This window comes from Dreissena polymorpha, chromosome 16, assembly GCF_020536995.1.
Source record: "Dreissena polymorpha isolate Duluth1 chromosome 16, UMN_Dpol_1.0, whole genome shotgun sequence".
NCBI lineage: Eukaryota > Metazoa > Mollusca > Bivalvia > Myida > Dreissenidae > Dreissena > Dreissena polymorpha.
Window position 1 is genome coordinate 40626965 of NC_068370.1, and position 6286 is coordinate 40633250.

General features: G+C 38.6%; 1 protein-coding gene across 2 annotated transcripts in view; it reads right to left on the minus strand.

The window, feature by feature from the left end:
• LOC127862085 (E3 ubiquitin-protein ligase MARCHF8-like) overlaps positions 1-1406 on the minus strand; it is a 20929-nt gene extending 19523 nt beyond the window's left edge. Inside the window, exon 1 of one of the 2 annotated variants that reach the window (XM_052401047.1) lies at positions 1130-1251. The gene's annotated coding sequence lies outside the window, so the exon portion shown is untranslated. Of the gene's footprint in view, positions 1-1129; positions 1252-1291 lie in introns of those variants that run through there. The other variant, XM_052401046.1, reaches the window with a different exon arrangement.
• Between the last annotated feature and the right edge of the window lie 4880 nt (positions 1407-6286).

A 6286-nucleotide genomic window follows, 5' to 3' on the forward strand; every position in this document is an offset into this window, starting at 1 on the left:
TTCTAACAATACCAAAAATATATAAAAATTCTTTAAATACTCTCTGTGTGTACACCTTTAATTTAATGATTTCCATAACTCATAAAAATAATGTAAAACTCAAATATCTCTTTTTATTCTCAATTCACCGCTATTTATAAAAATGAACCGATAAATGTAAAATTGGCACGATTTTGATATTTGCAAAATTTGTTCGTACATAATTGATTATCATCATTATTATTTTTAACATCTGACTACGTAAAATTCTTTAAACAATTCTTAAAAATTTCGTTGTCCTGACGCCTTTTACTTTCATTTTCTACTTTATAAATTTTGAAATTCCCTCTCCAAGTTTGCCATAATTTTTTTTAAACAACTGACCTGAATTCATGTCGCGTTGTGGTTGTGATGTTTTCATTTTTCCGGCACGTGATCGCACTTGTGATCGTACTTCGGTCGTATCCATGGTACACGGCTCCATAAAATGTTCTGTGTCACGTAATTATGTATCGCTCGTGGAAAAGACACAGTAACCAACAAAGTTCATTTCTGATTTCTTTGCGTTTTATTTCTGCTTATTAACACAACACAACGTTTCCAAAATGTTTGTCAAATACAAGATACATGCGAAGCCCGCAATGGGCCCATCCCGCGAAAGCCAGCAATAATGCGACTTGTATGTTCGGCCGTTTAAGTAAGACTCTCCTTCATACAACGCAGATGCCAATTTATACAATAATGGACAAATAAATTGGGTGACGGCTGTCTGGATGATTGACTTTAACATGAGTTGAATTACCTGATACGGGATGGCTTTATGTGTGACTCACACATCTTGTGCATATATATGCCAATAATAAAGCGAGACCACGTTTGTTTAACTGCATATATGAAAGTTCACCTGTCATTTAACATGAAAATATACACAAATTAACAGTGCGCATGTGCTTACCATAGACATAACTAATTAGTGAACCCAGCCATGGGCAATAACTTGGTGCATTTTTTCGTCTAATTTGACGACGACATATGATGCCCATTTATGCATTTCTTCATGAAGACAGATATTATGTATTCAGTTACACCGAACAAGGAATATACATGAAATACACCAATTATGCGACATGAAATACATCAATTATGCGACATATGCAGCGGTCTGAAACTAGGTCACTGAATATTCTTTGGTTATTTGCAATCTTTTTAAAGTAATTGACGGCATATGAGCTTGGTTCTCTCAAGGACTGACATCTGACTGCCAAGCCCAATACATTGCGACTATGTCAACAATAAACAGTGGTTTGCTTACCTTTCGCAAAGCTTATCTCAGTCATGTCACCAGTTTCTACTGGATTTGACATGTCACGTGATTATTTGTTTATAAATGGTATGGTTCCGTGCACTGCATTCAATAACTCAAATGACTAAGTGCAGTACAGAAACCAATACTCAGTGAAGATCTAATTTTAACTTGTACTTTCATATATCGATAAGTGAACGCCCCGCGTTTGATACTTTAAGTATCACTTCAGCTAGATCTAAAGAAATACAAATGCTTATTAACAACTTATAATGTTCAATATCTATTTTTACATACATCTTACGCGCAGCGATATAGTTTATTAATAAAGTTAACGCAACAGTACGCATGTCTGATTGGTTGATATGAAACGCGCACGTGCTTACTCATGCGTCGATCCGGGCGAATTGCACGGATTATCCACAGGTGGTTAGCGTGTGGCTATGATATTAATTAGTGAAAACATCATTTTGAATGATAAATAATCATATTATAACGAAAAATTAACTTTTCTGAAGAAAAAAAATTTCACTATCAAATATATATATATATTTGATAGTGAAATTTTTTTTCTTCAGAAAAGTTATTTTTTCGTTATAATATGATTATTTATCATTCAAAATGATGTTTACACTAATTAATATCATAGCCACACGCTAACCACCTGTGGGATTATCCAGTGGATAAATTTAACGCGTGCTGATGTAAAGAATAATGTAAAGATTACGGAATACCGTTATGCCATCGTGGTTACACATTAAAATCAAGAGGGCGACAATTTGATAGTACGACGACGACAGTGCGACAATACGATGGCGACAGTGCGATAGTACGATGGCGACAATACGATGACGACAGTACAATAACGCGATAGTTCGATGTCGACAATGCGATAATACGATGACGACAGTGCGACAATACGATGGCGATAGTGCGAGTGTACGATGGCGACAATGCGATAGTGCGATAGTACGATGGCGACACACCGAGAATAAGATGATGTCAGTGCGACAATACGATGGCGACAGTGGGATAGTACGATGACGACAATTCGATAATACGATGACGACAGTACGATAACGCGATAGAACGATGGCGAAAGTACGATATGACTATCGCATTGTTGCCATCGTACGATCGCACTGTCGCCATCGTATTGTCGCAATGTCGCATTGTCGTCATCGTACTATCGCGTTTCGCATTGTCGCCAACGTACTATCGCATTGTCGCCATCGTACTATCGCATTGTCGCTATCGCATTGTCGCCATCGTACTATCGCATTGTCGCCATCGTACTATCGCATTGTCGCTATCGCATTGTCGCCATCGTACTATCGCACTGTCGCATTGTCTCCCTCTGGATTTCAATGTGTAACAACGATGGCCCACACGGTATTCCGTAAAAAATAATGCTGTGTTGTGGATGGTTTGGTCATATTAAAATTTTGAACGAATAAGCACGCGAGTATTCGTAAAACAGCGCAAAGTCTCTGCAACTTTATTCCTTTGATAAATTGAGCGTCGGTAGTTGTTATAAGTTTATTTATCTCCCTATGTCACATGAAAATAGAGTTGAAAGTGACATGTATAAACAATGTTTCGTGTAAATAGACTAATTAAGGGCGGGGGGGGGGCGTTAACACCAAACGCCACCATTTAAATTTTTCAAAACATGTTTATGAAGCTTCATTTACGAAAGAGAGCATGGTGTTTGTTCTTCCGTATTTTCCTCAAATTATTACAATGGCAAATTTTAACCTTTCTGATATATTTTTCCATCTCCGTGTGAACTAACAGTTGGTGGGCAGAGTTAACGCTTGCTAAAAATATCCGCCCCTCTATTTTATCCGCTCTTGATATTTTCATTCGCATGATCGTACCTTTACATAGTATCCTTACAGATTTTACATAAACTGATAGTTCAACCCATGACTTGAGTATAATTTAATATTTCTGAACATATATTTGAGTGTGCAATTTTCACTACTAAGCCGACTCGATAAATTATAGTTTAAAATCCTCGATGGATGCGCTTTGAAGTGCAACATCGATCCGTGGGGTTTTAACAGGTTACGATCTGACCTCGTATGATTTTTATGTGTTTATTTGTAATTTGCCCCTATTTGACTGCAAAGTTAAATGCCATTTTTTTATAAAATTGAAGTAATTATTTGGTTAAATTTAAAATTAAAATTCTTGATGAACTGGCTGGATTGCACTTCTTATCGCAGTGGTTACCGCTAGGGCGGTACCTGCTGCGAGAAGTAATTTGTATAACCCATCGCATTTACCCCCTTTGAACATATGGTCTTCTATCGCGACCAAAAGCTTTGAACGGGCCCACATTTGTTGTCATTTATATTTTGTAATAATTTATAATAATAATAATACTATTTCAAATGTGTAAATTTATGACCATTCTTCTTGTGTTTTTCTTTTCCGTATCGATAGATATGTGATCATCATAAACTAATAAGCTTCGAAATCTGGCGCAACACCCCGTAATTGATGTGCGTGTGATGCAGCTAAGAACTGCACAGAAGGCAATCGCTATCTTTGATCTCATTGATATAAATTTTGATTTTTCATCCACACCAACCACAATCAACGTCGTATATCTTTTTATGCCCCCTTTCGAAGAAAAGGTGGCATATAGTTTTCGCACAATTCGTCAGTCTGTCAGTCTGTCTGTCAGTCTTTCACACTTTTCGTGTCCGCTCTATTATTCAAATAGTTTTCATCCGATCTTTACCAAACTTGGTCAGAAGTTGTATCTAGACAATATCTAGGTCAAGTTAAAAAATGGGTCATGCCGGGTCAAAAACTAGGTCACGGGGTCACTTAGCGCATTTGAAGGATTAAGTATTTTAGGTTTCGAAAAATGCTCATAACTTCTATCAAAGCGTTTATAGGGGGCATATGTCATCCTATTGTGCCAGCTCTCGTTTAAAGATATTTTTCGTCAATCCTGAAAATTGTATCTATCTATTTAGTCAATCTATTTATTTGAGCTCGATTATACAAGAAGCTCAAGTAAAAGGTGATCAAGACACTTTCGAGTCCGTTTATTTGGAAGAACCCTAACTGGTTGTCATTGGAAAAAGTCACCAGAACGCTTAAAGAGTGGATATCGAACCCATCGCGACAACGTGCCTTGTATGTACGGGCGATATGTGAGCCGAGATGTCCACAACGTTTCGCTGTATTTATTAGTCCCATGACAAATATTGATATAGCACATGTTACGGCACTGTGTCTGTACGTGTGTGGAAATTTATCTGAACGTAAGTACTGTCATAAACATCGTCGAGACGGCATTGTACAGCTATTGAATAAGCGACTGAGGTATACTTGGATATATCTTTGTATAACGTATATCACTTGAGGCTTCTAAAAAGTAAAAAAGTTGGTCTAATAATTTTAATAACAGACGATAGTGCAAACTTTACTATGATGAATTATTCAAAATATAAGCTCAAATTTCTGCATAAAACTCTTGTTTCGTTTAAAGTAATTGTATTACATGTTTTATTTTCTGTACCTTTCACGTTTCCTTTAAAACTTGCGCGAACAGAATCAGATATTTTTGTAGCAGGTTACAAATATTAATAATATTAAGTTTAAACTACATATATTCGTACATATGTATTTTTTTAATATAAGACCCAGAGTAAATGAAAATTCATAAGAATATTTCATTTGCGCCTTCTACCGCCACAATTGTTTTTAAATCATCCACGGGCACCTGTCAGTCACCCAAGGGAGCGTTACGGGCTTTCTGGAGCATTTTTTGGCTTCCTTCTGTATAAAAACTTCACTGGAGTTCATATATTTCCAAAATATCAAATGACGCCATGTTTATAAATGTTTATGGTATACATCACCCAAAAAGCGAGTATTGACTGGAAACTACGGAATCCGGATAATGTCATCTAAAATCTCGCCCTCTTTCATCAAGGACGACACCCGAAACTATACACGATATTTTGCGCGACAGTCGCGGCGACGCACGATATTTTGCGCGACAGTCGCGGCGACGAACGATATTTTGCGCGATACACGAAGCTACGAGCGAGAATGTTCCACGAAATATCGCCCTTGTGTAGGTAGCCCACAAGGCGATATATCGTGTTAAATATCGCGTGTCGCTTCGTGTATCGCGCAAAATATCGTGCGTCGCCGCGACTCGCGACTGTCGCGCAAAATATCGTGTATCGCTTCGTGTGTCGTGTTCAAAGGGCGACGCACGACAGTCGACAGGCGATATTATTACAGCGATATTTGAACAGTACAAATATCGCGTGTCGCTTCGTGTTTCGCGCAAAGTATCGAGTATCGCTGCATGTGTCGTGCGTCGCGGTTGGAAATAAAACCGCGATACACGAGATTCGGATAATATGGGCGATATTTGAATAATAAAATAATGTGTATCGCTTCGTGTGTCGCGCAAAATATCGTGCGTCGCTTTGTATTTCGTGCGTCGCCCTTTGAACGCGAGACACGACACACGAAGCGATACACGAAATTTTGCGCGACAGTCGCGGCGACGCACAATATTTTGCGCGACAGTCGCGGCGACGCACGATATTTTGCGCGATACACGAAGCGACACGCGATATTTAACACGATATATCGCCTTTTGGTCTACCTACAGAAGGGCGATATTTCGTGGTACATTCTCGCGCGTCGCTTCGTGTATCGCGCAAAAATATCGTGCGTCGCCGCGACTGTCGCGCAAAATATCGTGCGTCGCCGCGACTGTCCGGCAAAATATCGTGTTTCGCTTCGTGTGTCGTGTGTCGCCCTTGATGAAAGAATGGCGAGATTATAGATGGCTTCATCCGGATTCCGTAGAAAACACCTGCTAAAACCGACTTAAGTAAAATAATAGTGTCTTGGTTTATGACAACAGTCCTCGATCTTTGAATGGCGGTTTACAAAACTATGTTACGATCTCTGCTGCACTGTCGTCACGACTAACCCAAATTTGTTGAGAGATTATCA